Consider the following 11,533-nt stretch of genomic DNA (forward strand, 5'->3'; position numbering starts at 1 on the left):
AAGTGAAAGGTCATCATTTACAAATAAAAGGTCATCATTTACAAGTGAAAGGTCATCATTTACAAGTAAAAGGTCATCATTTACAAGTGAAAGGTCATCATTTACAAGTAAAAGGTCATCATTTACAAGTAAAAGGTAATCATTTACAAGTGAAAGGTCATCATTTACAAGTGAAAGGTCATCATTTACAAGTAAAAGGTCATCATATAAGAGAGGTTATATATTTTAGTGAAATATGGAAACATTATTGTAAAAATTACAACTAAGGAAAAATTACATTTATAATATTTATAATATTTATAATATTTATAATATTTATAATATTTATAATATTTATAATATTTATATAAGTCACCATTTATATAGAACCAAGAATAATTTGGCAGATTATGGCACGGTTCCATTATTAAGATAAATAATCTATAAAGTTTGTATATTCAGCAGCTGGTCAAATAAATTCTTAAATTTGGTAACTAGTTATATAGTTTTTTTTACTATATTATTATTATTATAATCAAAAAGAAGCGCTAAGCCACAAGGGCTATACAGCTTTTTTTTTTTTTTTTTTTTTTTTTTTTTTTTTTTTTTTTTTTTACTATAAAAGTGGGTTAATGAGAGGTTAAAAATATTTTAACAAAAGAGAGAAAGTAGAATTGATGAAATTCAGAGAATAGCCAAGACGAGAGAATGAATGCAAGGAATGGAAATACCAAAGGTGAGAAATTATGTATCACTGATGTTGTGTTAATTTTAATATATTTATTATACAGCCCATACCCATCCTGCGGGCGGTAGTTAAAAGATTACAGAGGTACAAAACGGGTCCAGGGACTGGACTCCAAAGTTTTGATAGCAAAGCAAGTTAGAAAGGTAATGAATTCCAGGTAGATCTGGTCACGATCATGACAAGTTACAAAGGTATGATGTGGTGAAAGGAAGAGAAGCAAGAATGCAACTTTAAAAACACATGGCATAATAGTATAAGTAGTGAATGTGCATGTCACTGGTCATGGTCTTGGGGAAGACGAGGGTTAGACTTTGACCATTTACAAAGTCACACGTTTCAGACCGAAACGTTGTCGTAAGCTCCTCTCTTCTATATGCGGATTATTTGTGTATCGTTCCAGTCATAGTACTGTTCCTTTTTTGTTATAGCCAAGTTATCGTTCCGGCATTAATGTGTTCACTAAGACGTATTTCGAGGTTTCTTCCTCTGGGTCGTTCATTTCTCTCCCTCATGATAAGACCCCCACAGCACTCCACTAACAGCCACGTACTTTGCTGGGTGTGAACCGGGGTAACGGGAGTAGAGCAACATGCTCAGCGTCTCTACCCGCACGTGCCCTGGGGCTGCCCCGCCAGAGGGCTGTGAACGGTATTCCAGTTGAGACAAATGCTCACCATGCCCCTGACATACCTGGTTACCTGGAGGTTATTCCGGGGATCAACGCCCCCGCGGCCCGGTCCATGACCAGGCCTCCCGATGGATCAGGGCCTGATCAACTAGGCTGTTACTGCTGGCCGCACGCAGTCCGACGTACGAGCCACAGCCCGGCTGATCCGGCACTGACTTTAGGTATCTGTCCAGCTCTCTCTTGAAGGCAGCCAGGGGTTTATTGGCAATTCCCCTGATGCTTGATGGGAGGCTGTTAAACAGTTTTGGGCCCCGGACACTTATGGTGTTTTCCCTTAGTGTACCAATGGCGCCCCTACTTTTTATTGGCGGCATTTTGCATCGCCTGCCCAATCTTTTACTTTCGTAGGGAGTGATTTCTGTGTGCAGATTTGGGACCATTCCTTCCAAGATTTTCCAAGTGTAGATTATGATATATCTCTCCCTCCTGCGTTCCAACGAGTACAAGTCAAGTGCTTCCAAGCGTTCCCAGTAGTTAAGGTGCTTGACAGAACTTATACGTGCAGTAAAGGATCTCTGTACACTCTCTAGATCTGGGATTTCACCTGCTTTGTATGGAGATGTTAATGTACAGCAGTATTCCAGCCTAGAGAGAACAAGTGATTTGAAAAGGATCATCATGGGCTTGGCATCTCTCGTTTTGAAAGTTCTCATTATCCATCCTATAATTTTCTTTGCACGTGCGATCGTGGCACTGTTGTGATCCTTGAAAGTGAGATCCTCAGACATTACTACTCCCAGGTCCCTTACATTATTTTTCCGCTCTATTGTATGGCCGGAGACGGTACATCACTTGTACACTCTCCGACACTCCTTCGCGAGCCACTGCCGGGTCACAACACGGAGAATAAGTTATACATAGATTGTCAAATATAAGGGAAATTACCGATAGACCCCTGGTTGTCTTCAAGAGGGAGCTGGACAGATACCTAAAGTCAGTGCCAGATCATCCGGGCTGTGGTTAGTACGTTGGACTACGTGCGGCCAGCAGTAACAGCCTTGTTGATCAGGCCCTGATCCACCAGTAGGCCTGGTCATGGACAAGGCCACGGGGGCGTTGATCCCCGAAAAATCCTCCAGGTATAGCAGCATATGTGTAGATAATCTAGGATAACCCTCAGAGTGACTTAATTCCATTGGGGTCCTGGCAAACCTACCTGAACCACTTTCCACCCGGTCGAAAATCGAACTCGAATCCTTCGGTTAAGCCGAAGGGGGCCACCACAGAGCCACTGTTAAAGGAAAAACAAAAAATAAGTCACAGAGTCGTGGACATGAACATTAAGGAAAATAAATAGTAACGTAAAGCCCATTCAGCTTTAAACTTGACGAAAAGAGCAAGATTTGTGTTTCCTTTATTGCTGTACAAAACGTATATAAGTCACACAGGTAAGACTGATATATTTATAGGCGTTAATTTCAAATAAATATAACAATCTAGTGTTAGATAAAAAGGGCATAAGTGCGACTAATGTTACATTTTATCGTGGCAACGTTTCACTCTCCAGGAATTTTGTCAAGCTGTTACTAGGCAAATCTAGTGTTTACCCTAGTAAGCCAACACTAGGGCATTAAAAATCGTTTCGGCCCTCAGACCTTGGACAGTTTCGGTCTCAGAAGCAAAACGTTTTTTGGTAAGTATATCCTAGTGTCTACTAACGTGTCTTTTTTCTAAACCACTTTCTCGGTATCAGTTACCAAGGTTTATACCAGGTATCAGTTACCAAGGTTTATACCAGGTATCAGTTACCAAGCTTTATACCAGGTATCAGTTACCAAGCTTTATACCAGGTATCAGTTACCAAGGTTTATACCAGGTATCAGTTACCAAGGTTTATACCAGGTATCAGTTACCAAGGTTTATACCAGGTATCAGTTACCTAGGTTTATACCAGGTATCAGTTACCAAGGTTTATACCAGGTATCAGTTACCAAGGTTTATACCAGGTATCAGTTACCAAGGTTTATACCAGGTATCAGTTACCAAGGTTTATACCAGGTATCAGTTACCAAGGTTTATACCAGGTATCAGTTACCAAGCTTTATACCAGGTATCAGTTACCAAGGTTTATACCAGGTATCAGTTACCTAGGTTTATACCAGGTATCAGTTACCAAGGTTTATACCAGGTATCAGTATCAGTTACCAAGGTTTATACCAGGTATCAGTTACCAAGGTTTATACCAGGTATCAGTTACCAAGGTTTATACCAGGTATCAGTTACCAAGCTTTATACCAGGTATCAGTTACCAAGCTTTATACCAGGTATCAGTTACCAAGGTTTATACCAGGTATCAGTTACCAAGGTTTATACCAGGTATCAGTTACCAAGGTTTATACCAGGTATCAGTTACCAAGGTTTATACCAGGTATCAGTTACCAAGGTTTATACCAGGTATCAGTTACCAAGGTTTATACCAGGTATCAGTTACCAAGGTTTATACCAGGTATCAGTTACCAAGCTTTATACCAGGTATCAGTTACCAAGGTTTATACCAGGTATCAGTTACCAAGGATTATACCAGGTATCAGTTACCAAGGTTTATACCAGGTATCAGTTACCAAGGTTTATACCAGGTATCAGTTACCTAGGTTTATACCAGGTATCAGTTACCAAGGTTTATATCAGGTATCAGTTACCAAGGTTTATACCAGGTATCAGTTACCAAGGTTTATACCAGGTATCAGTTACCAAGGTTTATACCAGGTATCAGTTACCAAGGTTTATACCAGGTATCAGTTACCAAGGTTTATACCAGGTATCAGTTACCAAGGTTTATACCAGGTATCAGATACCAAGGTTTATACCAGGTATCAGATACCAAGGTTTATACCAGGTATTAGTTACCAGGTATCACAGCGCCTGTGGAATGGAAGGGAAAAATGTTCGTTCTAAGAAAGGAAAGGATCCGTCCAGTTCCTTGGATCAAGAGCCCCCTCGCCGGAATAAAAATTTTTTATTATTATTACAATCAAGGGGGAAGCGCTAAACCCGGAGGATTATACAGCGCCTGGGGGGGGATGTGGAAGGCATTCAGGCTTAATTTGGGGAACTGGAGCACAGATCCAATTCCCTAAATCAAGAGCCCCTCACCAACATCAAGGAACCTTCCTTGAGGGGTCCGGAATAACAAAGCCCTCCCGTGAGGGGAAAGATTATTATTGTGATCATGGGGGAGCACTAAACCCGTAGGATTATACAGAGCACGTGGGAAAGGATGGAAAGTATTCAGCCTTAATTCAGGGAACTGGAGCACAGATCCAATTCCCTAGATCAAGAGCCCCTCACCAGCCTTGTTATATTAAACTCAGATTTTAAACGTATTCGTGAAGGTTGACTTTCAACTTCTGGATCTCTTATGGTTGTTGAACAACAGCTCATGGGCCACTTGAGGATATCTTCATAATGTCTTCTCTTAATTTTTCCAGGTAACTTACCGGGTTGAATTCCAACTCCTGGGCCTCTTTAAGGTGTTCAGCTGCAGCAATTTAACCTCCTAAGAGTGTTTAGGTTCATCTGGGTGCATTGAGTGTGTTAAGGTATATCTCCTGGTCCTCTTAGGGATGCTGAGCTACAACTCAACTAATGTTAATGGGCTGGGGCTATGAAACGGGGGATACCTCTAGTCGTACAGCTACCGAAATACATCTATTCAGAACAAAAAGTCACAATAACAGTAAGTGTCTGGGGCCCAAGACTGTTCAACAGCCTCCCACCAGGCATAAGGGGAATTACCAATAGCTCCCTGGCTGCCTTCTAGAGGGAGCTGGACAGATATTTTAAGTCAGTGCCGGATCAGCCAGGCTGTGGTTCGTATGTTGGACTACGTGTGGCCAGTAGTAACAGCCTGGTTGATCAGGCCCTGATCCACCAGGAGGCCTGGTCATGAACCGGGCCGCGGGGGCGTTGACTCCCGAAATACCCTCCAGGTAGGTAGGTACTATTATTGCAATCAGAACCACGCTCTAAACCCACCAGGGTCATGCAGCGCACAATACTGTAGCTCTTGGGCCCCACTTTGTACCCTGCAATAATACAAACATTCTATTTCCTTGTGCAGTATACAAAAATTTATTAAGTGCAGAAGAAAGCTACTATTATGTTATGCACTTCAGGCGTAGCAATAGCGAGTCCTGCTACAAGTTAAGTTTTCACTGTATGTATTCCGCTAGGGTCCTTGATTTGTATTCCCTGGAACGCAGGCGAGAGAGATACATGATAATATACACCTGGAAGGTCCTGGAGGGATTGGTACCAAACCTGCACACGAAAATCACTCCATATGAAAGCAAAAGACTCGGAAGGAGATGCAACATTCCCCGATGAAAAGCCTGGGCGCCACGAGTACACTAAGAGACAACACAATAAGTGTCCGGAGCCCAAGACTGTTCAATTGCCTCCCAGCATACATAAGGGGGATTACCAATAGACCCCTGGCTGTCTTCAAGAAGGCACTGGACAGGCACCTAAAGTCGGTACCTGACCAACCGGGCTGTGGTTCGTACGTCAGCTTGCGTGCGGCCAGCAGTAACAGCCTGGTTGATCAGACCCTGATCCACCATGAGGCCTGGTCTCAGACCGGGCCGCGGGGGCGTTGACCCCCGAAACCCTCTCCAAGTAAACTCCAGGGGCTCTGGTGGACTGGTGGCTAAAGCTCTCATTTGACACGGCGAGAGTCTGGGTTTGATTCCCAGCCAGGGTAGAAGCTTTGGACCTGTTTCTATACACCTGTTGTCTATGTTCACCCATCAGTGGGTACCTGGGTGTTAGTCGATTGGTGTGGGTCGCATCCTGGGGGGTTTCTATACAGTAGTAGGCTTCTATATAGTAGTATGTCAGGTATGCCTCTCTTCAAACATCCCACATGTGCGCAGTGCAGGAATGTGCGTTTGTTTACCTGCGAGGGAGTACAAAACGTTATCATGTGGCAGTAGCAAGAACAGTCTGTGACCATTTGATGTTGGTGAGGGGCTCTTGATTTAGGGAATTGGATTTGTGCTCCAGTTCCCCGAATTAAGCCTGAATGCCTTCCACATCCCCCCCCCCCCAGGCGCTGTATAATCCTCTGGGTTTAGCGCTTCCCCCTTGATTATAATAATAATAATGTGACCATTTCGTTTTTTTTTTTTTTTGGTCAAAATTCCCATTTCTCGGCCATCTCTTGAAGTTTACGTTCTGGTATGACCTTCCCCAGGGATCATAACGCACATGTTTAACACGAAACATAAACACAGGTCCCTTTAACCCCATGCAAGAAGGAGTTCTGTCAATGGCCCAAGTGGGTATTGAATTTCTGGTGAGCGGCGCGGCCAATAGATGGCAGTGAGGCGCAGGAGGAGGAACAAAGCAGCTGTTTAAGGCAGTGTTGTCGTAAGTGTGGTGGAGGGAAGGTGTGCACGCGGGGCTCCTCCAACTCTTTGAATACCGTTGGGGAATAACGCTGCTGTCTTAAAACCTGCCAGCGTGGGTAAGTGCTGCTTTCCCTCCGGATAAACTCAGTGGGTAGAAAGGCAGAAGTGGGAGGGAAAGGGGCAAGGAGTGTGGGGAAGGCGTGTGTTTTAACGGGATTAGTATTAGTATATATGACTGGAAAACCGGCCTCAAGGGGGGGATGGGGTGGGCTGGAGGTTTAGAAAAGTTGCCAAAAAGGCGTTTCGCGGAGGGTTAAACGCCCGAGAAAGCTACCCGGTGGTCATGGTGTTCCTCACTACGTTTAAGGTGATGGTGGTGTTGGACATACAGTGTTCAACACGGCCTCGTATACGCCCTTATAACGCCATCAGAACGACATGGCGGGGGCGTACTTACCAGTTGAAAAACCAGACGCCAAGTGGCAAGGTGATGACTGGAAGATCCCGCGGTATCCTGCTGAACGGAACACGAGGACACTCGCTCCACACTCCCCTGACACTCCTGGATGCATTAAAACACACCTCAGGAGGACCTCCCCCCCCAGTGCCCGATAATAGAGATATAGCAAGGGCGTTAGCGATACCTTGTAGCTCGGTGGCAGAGCGTTCGTCACAACCCAAAGGAATCTGGTTGAATCACTGGCAGGTGAGACTTATAGCTGTGCAAGTCTCCTAACACCTGATGTTCCTGTTTACCTAGCAGTAAACAGACACCCACGACTAAGTCGACTGTTGCGAGCCACATGTTTGAAGGATTTTAAGGCCAGCAGTAACAGTCTGGTTGATCAGGCCCCGGTCCACCGGGAGACCTGGTCGTGGACCGGGCCGTGGGGGCGTTGATCCCCGAAATACCGTCCAGGTAGACTCCAGGTAGGTAGACCCCAAGGACCAACGGACGACTGCTAAGACTTTCCAGGGTTATCCAGATTTAATAATCTAAATTAAGACTTTATAACAGCAATGTTAACTCGAGGAAGCTTGTGTAGGAAGAGGCTACCCAGCAGCATTTGACGACGACAACGACGACTACTGGCACGTCTCCAATATATAACGGGCGTAGCAAGTGTCAGGAAGTTTTTATGCCTTAGAGGAGGCGCGCCCACAATTCCTACCTCCGACCTTCCTAGGAAAATAACTGGTCAAGTTGCATGGAAATTGCTGTACTTGTGTAATGTCGGCTTCTCACTACATCGATGCATCCACTTTAAAGAAGAAATAACGTAAAAGTGATGGATGATTTTAGACTCTGGACATTTCGTTAGTGGAAGTTGAGAAATCTTCACAATGCCTCAAGGTGAATGATGTGAAGTCTGAGCTTCCAGTTGGTCATAAAAACCCCGAGCCACGTCCTCTGAATGTGAGGATATTCTTGAGCTGCGAGTTTACGCCTTGTGTAAAGTAACTAAGTGCACCCGATTCGGCTACCAATTTTCCACCCTGAAAGAAGGGGCCTTGATACTGCTGAAGTGCTCTTGATTTAAGGAATTAGAGCTACATTTCTCTTGGCTCCATAGAGACTTTCAAGATTCCCACTGTTCCTCACCCTTCTTCCCCAAGAAAACTGATAAAGCTATGTGGTGGCCACTAGATCTAAATAACAAATTACAGAGATATCTCACGACAGATTCAGGCGCTCAGACACAAGGGCCGAGTGTGTTGGTTAATAGCTCCCAAGCTGCCTCAGCACCTCTAGATGGTGTCTCCAGACAGTTTTGTTGGGCGAGAGTGGCAGAGTTTATAGGTGCTTCATCATAGTATAGTATTCCACCCCCACCCCATCATATCTATAATTACAAATAAATACTTTTTTTTAACATCTCTGAGACCCGATGGTAAACTGATCAATCGATATTGCAGTTTACCTTGTGGTTAGGCTGCTATACTCAGAATTGCAGATTAATTAATAATGGATTGCGTCCTAAAGATATGCTTGGAGTTTGGTTATTCATTGTTTTAATAAACATGTACTGTTTCCAAGGCACAAATAAGCCGCATATAAGAGAAAAAACTTATGACTACGTTTCTGTCTGACGTGGACCATTAGTATGCGACGAGTTATTGGTCCAAGACGGCCGGAAAATACTCTTAAGTTTTTCTCCTATGTGCGGGTTTTTTTGTGTATTGTTCCAGTCACGGCATTGTGTCTTTGTTCTTTACTGTTTCTAAGATTATCAAATTTACATTTATCAACTTAGTCATGAAAAATTCACTCGTATTACAGAAATCATAATCACAAATTAAATCCGTATTCACAGTTCGATCCATGTCATTGGCCATGGTAGGAAATTTAGACCAAACGGGGAAAAATATCCCCTCCATGTATGCGGAAAAAAGTGAAGGTTCTGAGGCAAGCACCTTTGAGAAAAGTGGCACCTCTCGGAAGAGGCTGGCCCCTGCCCCTAGGCACCAACCGTTCAAATAACGTTAGCAGGTTAATGTGACCCAGAGTCGGGGCCTTCAAGGGGGGCTCTTGATCCAAGAAATTGGACCTGCCGTCCTCGGATCGAATTCGATTGCCTCCCATGGAGGCCTGGTCATGGACCGGGCCGCAGGGGCGTTGATCCCCGGAATAACCTCCAGGTAACCCTCAGGCGCCATATAATCCCTACAGGTTGAGCACTCCCCCAGGTTAAATACAAGGGCAGGGGGGAGATTTGTGAAGCTGGTTAAGGGCTCTTGATCGAAGAAATTGGAGCTACCCTCTAACTCGTCCTTGGATCAAACCTAATTACTGCGCAAACCATCCTATGTTTACGGCACTAACCTTTTCGGGTTTTTCATATCCTCACGAATATAACGTAGTTACAATTTCGTTCACGCTGATGTTGAAGAGTACTTGTTGCTGATGCACGTGTTTGTAGCCGCTGGCGTGAGTCCTGCTGTTGTGTATTGCGAAGTGTTGATCCCATGTATAGTAGCTGAGTCTCGATCCTGTGTCCGCTAATTGCTGCCTAGTCTGATCAGTCAGGCTGTTGGTCTGAGTGTGTATGTGTTGCTGTACTCTGCAGGTGTCTCCGTTGGACGCCCCTGGCTAAGTGAGGTGTGTGTGAATGACCGTTTACTCTGCAGGTGTCTCCGTTGGACGCCCCTGGCTGAGTGAGGTGCGTGAGAGTGACCGTTTACAGCCGGGATCTCCGTTGAAGTTGTGTGTGGGCGATCGCTTGCAAGGTTAATCCTGGAATGTCAGTGATTGGTAACCAGGTAGTTTCCTAACCTCTAGTTATGATAGTGCAACGTGTTTAACACCATTAATAAATTTTATTATTATTAATTATTATTATTATTATTATTATTATTATTATTATTATTATTATTATTATTCGCGAAATCGTAACACAATTGTAAAGAAATCTCCGAGCGGATGGGACTCGAACCCAAGGCGAGTTAGTCCTAAAACTGGCATGGAGCAGTGGTTAAGCACATTAACGTAACTACCACTTGCTGTGGATTGAAGCTCCACCCATTCTGTGATTTATTACTATTATTATTATTATTATTATTATTATCATTTCTGCTGTTACTATTATTACTATTAACACTGCTACCATCATTACTTTTAACATTGCAGTTTGTTTATTATTATTATTATTATTATTATTATTATTATTATTATTATTATTATTATACAAAACCAACAATATCAACATCATTACTAAATTACACTTGTAATGCGTGTATACAAACAAATTTGCTTGTATATTATAGATAAAATTATTTATTCTGAAGTGGAACATACAATATTGATATTTAAGACAACTGGGCAGTTAGACGGCATGTATTATGCTGGTAGAATTACAGACTCCAGGAGCTTTGTCAATCCATTAAAACGTCTTAACAAAGCTCCTGGAGAGCGAAACGTTGCCACAGTAAAATTTTGCATTGATTGTACGTACTTGTGTCCTTTTACTTAACAGCTAGACGGCAGATACACATGGATACCTCCGTGTGTATACTCGTCGTCGTCGTCTTTTTCCTCCTCTTTTGTGTACCACCACCTCATCTTCTCTTCCATCGTTTCTTCCTTTTTCTTTCCTCGCGATAGTGTACAGGAAAGTGTTGCCCTATTGATCCACGTCTTGTTGATAGGCTTTGAACATTAATGAACACTAAAAATTAAATGCGCTATAAAAAATGTATTTGTGTGGCAGTAATGGTAGTTTACATAAATATGAGTTAGGCACCTGTTGCATGTTCTGTCATTACATAAAGATAAGTTAGGCACCTGTTGCGTGTTCTGTCATTACATAAAGATAAGTTAGGCACCTGTTACGTGTTGTCATTACATAATAAATTAGGCACGTGTTGCGTGTTCTGTCATTACATAAAAATAAGTAAGGCACCTGTTGCGTGTTGTCAAGGCACCTGTTGCGTGTTGTCATTACATAATAAATTAGGCACGTGTTGCGTGTTCTGTCATTACATAAAGATAAGTTTGGCACCTGTTGCGTGTTCTATCATTACATAAAGATAAGTTAGGCACCTGTTGCGTGTTCTGTCATTACATAAAATAAGTTAGGCACCTGTTGCGTGTTCTCTCATTACATAATAAATTAGGCACGTGTTGCGTGTTCTGTCATTACATAAAAATAAGTAAGGCACCTGTTGCGTGTTGTCATTACATAATAAATTAGGCACGTGTTGCGTGTTCTGTCATTACATAATAAATTAGGCACGTGTTGCGTGTTTTGTCATTACATAAAGATAAGT

The 11,533-nt window shown here is 43.1% G+C and overlaps 1 protein-coding gene across 4 annotated transcripts in view; it reads left to right on the forward strand.

Moving 5' to 3' along the window:
• Positions 1-6,773: 6,773 nt before the first annotated feature.
• Positions 6,774-11,533, forward strand: part of Spn (protein phosphatase 1 regulatory subunit spinophilin) — a 571,930-nt gene continuing 567,170 nt past the window's right edge. For 2 of the 4 annotated variants that reach the window (XM_070098780.1, XM_070098775.1), the window contains exon 1: positions 6,789-6,882. The gene's annotated coding sequence lies outside the window, so the exon portion shown is untranslated. Of the gene's footprint in view, positions 6,883-11,533 lie in introns of all 4 variants that reach the window. The other 2 variants (XM_070098757.1, XM_070098763.1) reach the window with 2 other exon arrangements.

Source organism: Cherax quadricarinatus, chromosome 5 (genome assembly GCF_038502225.1).
Source record: "Cherax quadricarinatus isolate ZL_2023a chromosome 5, ASM3850222v1, whole genome shotgun sequence".
Lineage (NCBI taxonomy): Eukaryota > Metazoa > Arthropoda > Malacostraca > Decapoda > Parastacidae > Cherax > Cherax quadricarinatus.